Raw genomic sequence first — 13,749 nt, 5'->3', positions numbered from 1 at the left:
TCTCTCTCTTGCAGTACTCTCTCTCTCTCTCTTGCAGTACTCTCTCTCTCTTGCAGTACTTTCTCTCTTGCAATACTCTCTCTCTTGCAGTACTCTCTCTCTCTCTCTTGCAGTACTCTCTCTCTCTTGCAGTACTCTCTCTCTCTTTGTCTATCAATCTGTATTTTCTCTTTCTCCCTGGTAAATACATTTGTGCTGACCTTTCTGTATGTGTGTGTGTGTGTGTGTGTGTGTGTGTGTGTGTTTGTGCTGTACTGTGTGTGTATCAGGGTTTCCGTTAGGAAAATGTGGGGCCGGACATTTGACCGGCAGCATTTTTATTTACTGGACATTTAAGAAATTTACCGGCTCATTTGCATTGGTTGCGTAACCTGATTTGGGCGTCCACCCACGGTGCTCAGAATGACAGAAATCAGATTTAGTTTATGGTAATTCGTCTTAACAGAACACGCAACTCAGATGCAGCGGCGTGCGTCATTGTTACCGAATGTCTATGAGCAACTTGAAAACGTTAGAATACATAGGCAGCATGTCCATAAGACTAGGGGAAGCTTTCCCTAAAGTAAGTTGAATTAAAGTGCCAAAATGATATAGCCTAAATAGCTTACTCCTGTCTATACAGAAATAAATAAAATCATTCAAAATAGGCTTCTACACCAGAAAGCATGATTTGGCCACAGAGGATCATTAGCTTCTTTATTTTATTTTTTTACTGTGGATTGTTTTAAATCATATAGCCTACAGTCGAAAGGGCCCGCAGTTTGGGCAGAGTGCACGGCAAATACCAAATAGATGATTGTTGAGTTGCAACTGTCAGTGAAAAGCAGAGACCCAGACAGGCATATTGCAATATTTAAAAATACAATGGAAAGATATGTCACGGGACTCGTCCGAAGGTAACTCATACAAATGAATGGAAGTATGGAGGTAGTTTTGTGCCACAATAAATAAGGGGTTAAATGTGTGTCCAAAAAAACTCAAATATTTCCTGATCTTTCTTATATCTCCAATCTGTCTCTTAGTTGTCAATATTATCAACTTAATTGAGTGGAAAGTAGCCTCTCTTATTGGCGGAGAACATGTGTAGCTCAGCTGGTAGAGCACGGCGCTTGTAACGCCAAGGTAGTGGGTTCGATCCCCGGGACCACCCATACACAAAGAAAATGTACGCACGCATGACTATAAGTCGCTTTGGATAAAAGCGTCTGCTAAATGGCATATTAACATCGGCCGTATCCCTGGTCAGTGTTCACATATTCACTGTCTTTATCATTGTTGGGTCAGGGCCACTATTGTTGGTTTTTGAACAATCATTTCCTCCTCCAGGTTAGATGGACGTCACGTTGCATTTGTGTCTCCCCTTTCCATAGGCCTAATATAAGGATCAGGCAACGTTGTTTTTTATTGATCTGTCACTGTCAACAGAGTACGCTACTCTGTCATTTGTCGTATTAGAAAAGACTCTGCTAATGTCTCCAGTCATATAAACTGTAGATGTGTTTATAACAGGCCAACGTTTTCCTGTGCAAATAAATTATTTTTGGGGCTATCCGATATATAGGCCTAGGCCTACTCTAAGCCACTACTCGCTGCGTTGAACAGTATTTTTTTACGAACAGTGATTAAGTTATATTATAGAGCCGAAATGATGACTGTCCAATCTAATCATCACACTAGGAATAATAGTCTATCTTACAAAAGTCTGCAAATGCGATGATGCGTGGAATGCTTTATTATAAAAAGGTGCATTTTTATGGTGAAAAATGTGCTTCTCCAAACTTGAAATCCACGCGCCGCCGATGTTAGAATAACTGTGCTCAATTTTACTTTTCCTCAGCCAACAAGACGAGTAACGAACAGCAAAATCACTAGCCTATGTCAATCTAATATCCCCCATAGTAGAAAAGTTGACCTATTCTATTGGTCAGCTTGTCGTTCTCCGCGAGAAAGAAATAGCCTGTTCCAATCAGACTCTGGGACGGTTGTGGGGACGACGGATCCCAAATTCATTCAACCAGTAGGCCTTGCCTACACCCCCCCAAAAAAATGTTTTAAACGCAATGAGGCTCATGCAATGGATCAGAACATTTAGCAAAAAAAATTTAATAAACAATTATTTATTCGCATTATTAGCGCAGTAATGCTCACAAATCAAATCAAATTAAATTGGATTTGTCACATGCGCAGAATACAACAGGTGTAGACCTTACCGTGAAGCGTTTACTTACAAGCCCTTAACCAACAATGCAGTTCAATAAATAAAGTTAAGAAAATATTTACTAAATAAAGTTACAAAAAAAATCAAATCAAAAAGTAACACAATAATAATAATATGCCATTTAGCAGACGCTTTTATCCAAAGCGACTTACAGTCATGTGCGCATACATATTTATTTTTTTGTGTATGGGTGGTCCCGGGGATCGAACCCCACTACCTTGGCGTTACAAGCGCCGTGCTCTACCAGCTGAGCTACAGAGGACCACAACAATAAAATGACATAACAATAACGAGGCTATCTACAGGGGGGTACCGGTACCGAGTCAATGTGCGGGGGTACAGGTTAGTCGAGGTAATTTGTAAAGTGCCTATGCATAGATAATAAACAGCTAGTAGCAGCAGTGTAAAAACAGTGGGGGGGGGTCAATGTAAATAGTCCGGGTGGCCATTTTATTAATTGTTCAGCAGTTTTATGGCTTGGGGTAGAAGCTGTTAAGAAGCCTTTTGGACCTAGACTTGGCGCTCCGGTACCGCTTGCCGTGCGGTAGCAGAGAGAACAGTCTATGACTAGGGTGGCTGGAGTCTTTGACCATTTGTTGGGCCTTCCCCTGACACCGCCTGGTATAGAGGTCCTGGATGGCAGGAAGCTTGGCTCCACGAGGCAATATGCTACGCGTGAATGTTTGTTCCATAATGCAATTAGTGGGAAAACACCACTGCGAGCGGTTTCATGTGACAGAGATGAAAATATCTGTTAGAAACAGGGGAGATCTAAAGATGCAACAACTAGCATGGGTTGCTAATATGACTAGCGTGGGTTGCTAATATGACTAGCATGGGTTGCTAATATGACTAGCATGGGTTGCTAATATGACTAGCGTGGGTTGCTAATATGACTAGCGTGGGTTGCTAATATGACTAGCATGGGTTGCTAATATGACTAGCGTGGGTTGCTAATATGACTAGCGTGGGTTGCTAATATGACTAGGATTTTGCCTTTGGCTACTGGGCAATGAAAGAAAGTTGATTTGAAAACCAATAGAACATGAGAGAAAAAGGCTACTGGTTCCAATGGCATATGGAAGTCTTTATACAATAATTCTCTGCATGTTTGGTTGGATTTATAACATGTAGTAAAATGTTCAGGTTTCAAACAATTAAGTATTTGTTTTCAAAATGCATCCTACCTCCAGCTCATTGCAAAGTGGTGTGATGCGCAGAAGCCTGCCTAGTTGTCTATGCACTTGAATGGCAAATGGGAAGTGCGCTCTCTCTCTCTCTCTCTCTCTCTCTCTCTCTCTCTCTCTCTCTCTCTCTCTCTCTCTCTCTCTCTCTCTCTCTCTCTCTCTCTCTCTCTCTCTCTCTCTCTCTCTCTCTCTCTCTCTCTCTCTCTCTCTCTCTCTCTCTCTCTCTCTCTCTCTCTCTCTCTCTCTCTCTGTCTGTCAGAGGAGTGGATCAGGGTTGAGTCAGGTCTAACCCCCGATAATATACCACTGATCATTAACACTCATCCATTCACTCTATCATTCATCCTTCCATCCTCTCCTCTCCTCCCTTTTTACCATGCATTAGGCTACACCTAAATAGTTTACACACACACATGCACACGCTCACACACACGCAAACTTACACACAAAGACACAAACGTGCTGGTTAAGGCTCTTTTCCCCAAGATCTTCCTCTAAACCACAGCGGTGTGTGTGTGTGTCTTTCTCACAAAGTTGTAGCTCAAAGCTACATTTTAACCAAAGTATAACTTTCCATTTTATTATGGAGACACATTTAGCTGATCAACTGAGAGCTTTAAGTGGGGAATCACCAGAGGAAATCTCACTCATATTCAGAACTCCTATTATGTATTTAAAAAGGCTGAATATGATAACACACACACACACACACACACACTACACACACACACACACACACTTTCACACTCTTCACATACGCTGCTGCTACTCTGTTTATTATCTATCCTGATTGTCTAGTCACCTTTACCCCTACCTACATGTACATATTACCTAAATTACCTCAACTACCTCGTACCACTGCACATAGACTAGGTACTGGTACTCCCTGTATATGTTATTACCTCGTACCCCTGGACATAGACTATTGTGTTACTATTTTCTGTTTTTATTTGCACAAATGCACACACACACACACACACACACACACACACACACACACATCAGGTCTATATAAATGTCATAATTTATCCGTGTCAATCTGATTAATTTAATTTAAACATCTTCATGCCTTAGATAAGGCAAGTAAGCTAAAACCATTCCAGAAAGAGAGCTACATGGCCTATAGCCCAGAGACCTTCTAAAAGTAATAAACACAAAACGTTTCATTATTTCAAACAATGATTAATATCTTAGATTAGCCTAAGAAATGCTGCCATAATAACGTTATTAGAGATCAACACTAGCCTACATGTTGTTATGTAGACTAACGAGTTTTTTTTTCCTGCGCGGTTTCACCATGCAGTTCTCTACCCACCTGCCCCGGGAAACATGTGGATCTCACCACTAAACAACAACCATCAAGTCACAGTCTCACAATAACACACAAAGCCATTTTCAGCTAATTAGGCGACTCAAAATAATTACTGTATAGTAAAAAAAGCTATTACCGTTATGCTTTAGTCGGCTTCAGGAGACTGCCGTGTCGCCCGTTCTTGGGCAGGTAGCCTATTCTGTCGCTGTCGTAAAATAGCCTACTCCGAGCAGAGATGGAGAGAAATGCGATGCGACGCAGAGATGGGGAGAAGAGAGGAGAGTGGGACCGAAGCTGCGGAGAGAGAGAGTGCAGGTAGAGCGAGACGGGGGGAGAGAGAGAGAGAGAGAGAGAGAGAGAGACAGAGAGAGAGAGAGAGAGACAGAGAGAGAGAGAGAGAGAGAGACAGAGAGAGAGAGAGAGAGAACAGAGAGAGAGAGAGAGAGAGAGAGAGAGAGACATAGAGAGAGAGAGAGAGAGAGAGAAACAGAGAGAGAAGAGAGAGAGAGAGAGAGAGAGAGAGAGAGAGAGAGAGAGACATAGAGAGAGAGAGAGAGAGAGAGAGAGAGAGAGAGAGAGAGAGAGAGAGAGAGAGAGAGAGAGAGAGAGAGAGAGACAGAGAGAGAGAGAGAGAGAGAGAGAGACATAGAGAGAGAGAGAGAGAGAGAGAGAGAGAGAGAGAGACAGAGAGAGAGAGGAGAGAGAGAGAGAGAGAGAGAGAGAGAGAGAGAGAGAGAGAGAGAGAGAGAGAGGCTACAGTTCTAGTTGCGCCCTCTGCTGGTGTAATAGGCACATAGCCCTGCTACTAAGGTTCTACTATTCTAACAGCCAAACATAACCCTGCTACTTTCAAAGCTGGTTCCCTGGACCCAGACTGAGCATAGTTCTAGATAAAATATTAATTCACGCATTAGAAGCCCAAGAGAGATACAATAAATGTTTGCATTATTCCCCACTCCCTAGCATTGTTCAAATCAAATGTTATTGGCCACATGCGCCGAATACAACAGGTGCAGACATTACAGTGAAATGCTTACTAACAGCCCTTAACCAACAGTGCATTTATTTTTAATATTAAAGTAGAATAAAACAACAAAAAAGTGTTGAGGAAAAAAGAGCAGAAGTAAAATAAAATAACAGTAGGGAGGCTATATATACAGGGGGTACCGGTGCAGAGTCAATGTGCGGGGGCACCGGCTAGTTGAGGTAGTTGAAGTAATATGTACATGTGGGTAGAGTTAAAGTGACTATGCATAAATAATTAACAGAGTAGCAGCAGCGTAAAAAGATGGGGTGGGGGTGGGGGGGCAGTGCAAATAGTCCGGGTAGCCATGATTAGCTGTTCAGGAGTCTTATGGCTTGGGGGTAGAAGCTGTTGAGAAGTCTTTTGGACCTAGACTTGGCACTCCGGTACCGCTTGCCGTGCGGTAGCAGAGAGAACAGTCCATGACTAGGGTGGCTGGAGTCTTTGACAATTTTTAGGGCCTTCCCCTGACACCGCCTGGTATTGTTCAGCAGGCTAGTCCATGGAAAGATGTTATAGTTACCCCAATGAATTTCCGATTTAAGTGTGTAAAAGCCTTTTACTCTTGCAGTGGCAGCAGTGAGTGCACATAAGGAAGGATCAAATGAATGGCAATGGAGATTTCCCTTAAATAATAATAATAATAATAATAAATAAATAAAAAACAAAACAATAGGCTATAATACATGTTATTATGTTAGCATATATGTTTATGTTATTAAAATGTTTTATTTGGTAAAATAAAAAGAGGTAAAAACATTATGCAAGATACGGTAGACGCTCTGCTGTGATCAGGCCGGACTATCACGTGACTTAATAATAATATGCCATTTAGCAGACGCTTTTATCCAAAGCGACTTACAGTCAAGTGCGCATACATTTTTACGTATGGGTGGTCCCGGGGATCGAACCCCACTACCCTGGCGTTACAAGCGCCGTGATCTACCAATTGAGCTGCAGAGGACCACACCTTCAAAACCAAGCAGTGTTTTTTTGGGTTTTTTTTTCTCATGGGTGACGTGACAGTCGGTTTGGAAGTGATGATGAGTGCCACCGGTTGTGTGGATGTGGAGAGATGGCGGAAGGTGATGCCAAGTTTGAATCAAGCAAAGCGCAAAGTTGGTGAAGATGGAAATCCTGAATGGACAACAGTAGTGTTAAAACATTTAAGAAAAAGGTGGATGTCGGATAATGAATCATTTCTTGTTGGGATGCGTTTTTGGGAGACCCGTTTGAGGTGACGAAAAATTGTGAAGTATGCACTTGGAAAAGTGGAGTCTGTCAGAGTGACCAGGAGTGGTCTTATTCTGATTAATTGTATTTCTGAACAACAGAGGAAGATTGCAGTGAGCCTCAAAAGAAATCTGGACAACAGAAGTATGGTGCTTTGAACTTCAGAGCAGACCCATCAAAGGAGTCATCTCAGGGGTGACAGCGGATGTTCAGGTTCAATACCTTACATTTACATTTCAGTCATTTAGCAGACGCTCTTATCCAGAGTGACTTACAGTTAGTGAGTGCATACATTTTTATTTGTTATACTGGAATCGAACCCACAACCCTGGCGTTGCAAATGCCATGCTCTACCAACTGAGCTACATCCCTGCAGGCCATTCCCTCCCCTACACTGGGCCAATTGTGCGCCGCCCCATGGGGGTCTCCCCGGTCGCGGCCGGCTATGACAGAGCCTGGATTCGAACCAGGATCTCTAGTGGCACAGCTAGCACTGCGATGCGATGCAGTGCCTTAGACCACTACGCCACTTGGGAGACATGTGAATACCTGAAGATAATTGGTGCGTCTGACCCGCTGGGAGAATGGAGAAAAAGTCTGTTGTTTTTTTATAAAGTGCATGTGAATTTCTTCAGCCTCCTGAGGTTGAAGAGGCGCTGTTGAGCCTTCTTCACCACACTGTCTGTGTGGGTGGACCATTTCAGATTGACAGTGATGTGTACGCAGAGGAACTTGAAGCTTTTCACCTTCTCCACTGCGGCCCTGTCGATGTGGATAGGGGCGTGCTCCCTCTGTTGTCTCCTGAAGTCCACGATCAGTTCCTTTGTTTTGTTGACGTTGAGAGAGAGGTTATTTTCCTGGCACCACACTCCCAAAGCCCTCACCTCCTCCCCTGTAGGCAGTCTCGTCATTGTTGGTAATCAGGCCTACTACTGTTGTGTCGTCTGCAAACTTGATGATTGAGTTGAAGGCGTGCGTGGCCACGCAGTCATGGGTGAACAGGGAGTACAGGAGGGGGCTGAGCACGCACCCTTGTGGGGCCCCAGTGTTGAGGATCAGCGTAGTGGAGGTGTTGTTTCCTACCTTCACCACCTGGGGGCGGCCCGTCAGGAAGTCCAGGACCTAGTTCCACAGGTCGGGGTTCAGACCCAGGGCCCCGAGCTTGATGATGAGCTTGGAGGGTACTATGGTGTTGAAGGCTGAGCTATAGTCAATGAACAGCATTCTTACATAGGTATTCCTCTTGTCCAGATGGGATAGGGCAGTGTGCAGTGTGTGTTAAAATCATCTTTATTTAATATCGATTAATTATTGCAATAATGAAGCTGGTTGAGTGTTGGACCGAGAGCTCTGACATACAAAGAATACAGAGATTTTTTTTTATAGCAAAGATACAACCTCTTAGCCTACATGACAAACAGCAGATGTGTGGAATGGGTCAAAAGGTGAGGCTAGGTATGTGAGAAAGGAGTATCCCCTAAGCCAGATAGCATTTGCTGTGAAGACAGTTCTAATTGTATAGAAACCAGAGTTTGGCCCCTAAGACAAGGTTCCTCTCATCATTATCCATACCCGAGCAATCTCCTCCCTGGTACCTTACATAGTACACAAACACCAACTCATTCTATGGAATCCAGGCCGTAGGTTTTATCACCCAGCCATCATAAATCAATTGCCAGCCCAAGCTCAACTGAGTTCACACAGACGAGAGAGTTCTAAGAACCCTATTTCATTGCATAAAAACAACCATTCGACGCATAAACAGTAATAAAACATATTGTAATTTTCTACCATACTAACTAGCAAATATTGTATATATATATATAAAGATAAATCGATGAACAAATAAAATAGACTTTCAAGTAGATCGTTTTCGTTTCATTTACCCTTTGCTCATGTGGGGAGCTACTTCCTGAGATTTGATTGAAGGAACAATCCAGCCAATGGTTAGGTGGTTGTGGTTTTGGCAGAGGGAACTGTTTGGTCAGGAGTAAAAAGGTCCTGCCCCCAGAGCGCATATCACATTTTCACTTGCAAATCTCTTTCTACAAACTCACAAAACTTTTTACAAGCTTACCAAGTCTCTTGGTAATGTGACAACAGTGACAGAACTCAAAATCTGCAAGTGGTATTTTTGATTCACAGCATAATATTCATACTCGTAAATGGACTTGAAATAATTCTGAAAATAAATGATACTTGCAAATGTAACGAATATGCTTGGAGTCAGGAAGCAGGTGCAGAAGGTAAGTTTTAATGATGAGAGAAGGCAGATAAACAAAAAAACAGGAGAAGCGTACTGAACGTGACCAAAACCAATACTGCCTGAAGACTGAGGCTACTGAGGGCTAAATAAAGGGAGAGTAATCAAGGTGATGATGAGGTCCAGGTGTGCGTGATGATGAGGTCCAGGACTGGTGGTTAGTAGACCGGCAACGTCGAGCGCTGGGGAGCGGGATTAGGCGTGCCAGGAGTACGGGCCCGAGGGCAAGGAGCGGGATTAGGCGTGCCAGGAGTACGGGCCCGAGGGCAAGGAGCGGGATTAGGCGTGCCAGGAGTACGGGCCCGAGGGCAGGAGCGGGATTAGGCGTGCCAGGAGTACGGGCCCGAGGGCAAGGAGCGGGATTAGGCGTGCCAGGAGTACGGGCCCGAGGGCAAGGAGCGGGATTAGGCGTGCCAGGAGTACGGGCCCGAGGGCAAGGAGCGGGATTAGGCGTGCCAGGAGTACGGGCCGGTCCGGACGGCAGAGATGAAAATCCCGGATGAAAATTGGGGTCCAGGATGTCAGCCACCGGGACACAACAGCGCTCGTCTGGACCGTACCCCTCCCAGTCCACCTGGTACTGAATCCGATCCCCATGACGTCTGGAGTCCAGTAGGGACCTGACGGCATAGGCGGGGGGTCCCCATCAATGTCCAGGGGAGGGGTATCGCGGGGGGACGGCATCAGCCAGGGAACCAGGAACCACCGGCCTGAGGAGTGAAACATGAAGAGGGTGAGATCCGGAGGTTGGTGGGAAGTTGTAGACGATAAGTTACCTCATTGACCCTCCGGAGGACCTTGAAGGGCTCCACAAACTGGGGTCTCAGCTTCCGGCGGTGCAGGCGGAGCGAGAGGTTCCTAGTGGAGAGCCAGACGCGATCACCGGGATGGAATACGGGAGCCTCAGTGCGGCGGCGGTCAGCCTGCTCCTTCTGGCGGCGGATGGCTCGGGGGTCCACGGGGCCGGCTGATATCCCAGGACGCACAGGAAGGGAGTCAGCCCGGTGGAGGAGTGATGAAGTGAGTTCTGGGCGTACTCCGCCCAGGGAAGGAACCGGGCCCACTGGACCTTGCAGTGACTCCTAAGGAACCTCCCCAGCTCCTGGTTGATCCTCTCCACCTGCCCGTTGGACTGAGGCCGGTACCCATTTGTGAGGCTGGCCGTGTCGGAGCAGATGTCCTCCGGAAGGCCATAGTGCCTGAAGACCTGCTGGAACAGTGCCTCAGCGACCTGGAGAGCAGTAGGGAGACCAGAGAGAGGGATAAAACGGCAGGATTTAGAGAATCTGTCCACAACCATTACATTGGTGAAACCATCAGACGGGGAAGATCAGTAACAACATCTATGGACAGATGGGACAAAGGCCACTGAGGCACAGGAAGGGGAAGGAGTTTCCCTGCTGGAGCGTGCCGGGAAGATTTAGTTTGGGCACATACGGAGCAGGAGTTGACGTAGCGGGCGACGTCCTGCGCCAAGGTGGGCCACCGGTACTTAGCGGAGATGGATTGGATGGTGCAGGTTATACCGGGGTGTCCAGCGGCGAGGACCTACCCTTACCCTCGTGGGAACGTAGGTGCGCTCAGGAGGGCAGGTAGCAGGCACAGGTTCCCTCTCCAGAAAACATGGGGCCAACGATACGGGAGGACGGAATGATGGGCTGGAGGGCACTTACAGAACTCTCAACCGACGTGGAACCACAGGGTAAGGAAAAGCAGGTCTTCAAACATCCGGGTGCCCAGGCTGTGATTTTCATCCTTGACCAGGAGATGGTGGGGTCATGACGTTGGAGCCACGGGAGGCCGACTGATGGGCGAAATAGAGGGAGCACTGGAGTAGGAAGCCACGGCATTTGGATGGAGTCCCGTCATACTTGTCCGGGAGGGACAGTCCGGGAGGGACAGTTGGGCATTCTCTCCCTGGGCAGACTGCTGGGTAGGCTGGGGAGCTGGCTCGCTGGGACGCCTCGTGGTAGGAGGTCCTCCTCTAGTTGGAGGTGAAACATCTCGGTGGAGGATGCAGAGGACCTCATCCATAGTTGGAGGTGAAACATCTCGGTGGAGGAGGCAGAGGACCTCATCCATAGTTGGAGGTGAAACATCTCGGTGGAGGAGGCAGAGGACCTCATCCATAGTTGGAGGTGAAACATCTCGGTGGAGGAGGCAGAGGACCTCATCCATAGTTGGAGGTGAAACATCTCGGTGGAGGAGGCAGAGGACCTCATCCATAGTTGGAGGTGAAACATCTCGGTGGAGGAGGCAGAGGACCTCATCCATAGTTGGAGGTGAAACATCTCGGTGGAGGAGGCAGAGGACCTCATCCATAGTTGGAGGTGAAACATCTCGGTGGAGGAGGCAGAGGACCTCATCCATAGTTGGAGGTGAAACATCTCGGTGGAGGAGGCAGAGGACCTCATCCATAGTTGGAGGTGAAACATCTCGGTGGAGGAGGCAGAGGACCTCATCCATAGTTGGAGGTGAAACATCTCGGTGGAGGATGCAGAGGACCTCATCCATAGTTGGAGGTGAAACATCTCGGTGGAGGATGCAGAGGACCTCATCCATAGTTGGAGGTGAAACATCTCGGTGGAGGATGCAGAGGACCTCATCCATAGTTGGAGGTGAAACATCTCGGTGGAGGATGCAGAGGACCTCATCCATAGTTGGAGGTGAAACATCTCGGTGGAGGAGGCAGAGGACCTCATCCATAGTTGGAGGTGAAACATCTCGGTGGAGGATGCAGAGGACCTCATCCATAGTTGGAGGTGAAACATCTCGGTGGAGGATGCAGAGGACCTCATCCATAGTTGGAGGTGAAACATCTCGGTGGAGGATGCAGAGGACCTCATCCATAGTTGGAGGTGAAATATCTCGGTGGAGGATGCAGAGGACCTCATCCATAGTTGGAGGTGAAACATCTCGGTGGAGGATGCAGAGGACCTCATCTATAGTTGGAGGTGAAACATCTCGGTGGAGGAGGCAGAGGACCTCATCCATAGTTGGAGGTGAAACATCTCGGTGGAGGATGCAGAGGACCTCATCCATAGTTGCGCAGCTGATCGTGGTGTTGGCGGAGTAGGTATCCCTGTTCACCGAGATGTCTTTCTCTTCTGCTGCTTCCATAATAATTGAGGCAGTATTCTGTAACGAATATGCTTGGAGTCAGGAAGCAGGTGCAGAAGGTAAGTTTAATGATAAGAGAAGGTAGATGAACAAAAACAGGAGAAGCGTACTGAACTTGAACAAAATCAATACTGCCTAATGACTGAGGCTACTGAGGGCTAAATAAAGGGAGAGTAATCAAGGTGATGATGAGGTCCAGGGGTGCGTAATGATGGGGAGCAGGTGAGTGTAATGATGGTTGCCAGGTGTGCGTAATGAGGGTTGCCAGGTGTGTGTAATGATGGTACCCTGATGAAGACAGCTGGAGGGGGGAGCGGGAGTAGGCGTGTCAGCAAATCTTATTGAATGTATTCAAATGTCAAGTTACAAGTTTGCGACCGTTGTTAAATCTTTCACACACCGTGATACAAGCTTGCAAAATGTAATTGCACATTTGCGAATAGTACTTGCAACCACGAATATCAATGAGCGACCACGAAATTCAAAATAAAAACTCACATAGTTCTGTCATCATTAAAATCCCATACAAAATAGCTTGTTAGAAGCTAGCAAACAAGGCTTACCTTAACACACAGCTTCACCGACTCCTCTAGATTACAGAGGTCGTAAAATGATAAAATGCACTTGTGTTTATCTAGGGTGACCATATTTTAGTTTTCAAAAAAGAGGACAGTGGGAGCGGGAGGCAGACTGACACCCACAGTGGGTGGTAAATACAAAATGCGTTCACAACCATGCAACTATGTTATTGAACTTTAATACATAAAGTAATACTTCCTTTCCATTCAACTGTTGGCCCTCAATGATATAATAATAACAAACAAATAAATAAAAATAGTTTAGCTTTTTTTAACATCTTTTCATGGCCATAGGTTAAAATAAAATAAAATAAAATAAACAGTTGTCATAAACAAATCCACTATTTCAGTCTAAAATGTCAGTCCTCCTGATGCTCTCTGGTATACTTTCCCGAAGATCAAATCTTTCCCAACAGTCCTTGATTACCAATCAAGTAGGCATGAAAGACTTTGCAAGACCTGTTTTTAAAGTTGTTTTGTGTACACAGAAGCCCCTTCGGTGACTCAACAGACAAGTGATTCCTTTCCTTTGTCCACTGGCTTAGCGTCAGTGAAAAAAACTCTCTCTACATTTGCATTGTGAGAAGGAATAGCAAAGAGAAACTGTGCAATCGTCAGTAGCTCTGAATGAAAATCTATGCTTTTGGACCTTTCAAAATATTTGGTCCACTTCTTGTGTGCTTGCAGATTACTGAACTCTCTATCACTGTTACACCTTTCTGTGAATTTCTTCCGGTTGGTGACCTGATCAAAGCACTTTGCATCATCAATTGGCACCCCCCTTTTCTCCCAGGTGTTTGATACAGGCTTCTAT

This window comes from Coregonus clupeaformis, unplaced genomic scaffold (genome assembly GCF_020615455.1).
Source record: "Coregonus clupeaformis isolate EN_2021a unplaced genomic scaffold, ASM2061545v1 scaf0208, whole genome shotgun sequence".
NCBI lineage: Eukaryota > Metazoa > Chordata > Actinopteri > Salmoniformes > Salmonidae > Coregonus > Coregonus clupeaformis.
Note: the sequence above shows the minus strand (reverse complement) of the source record.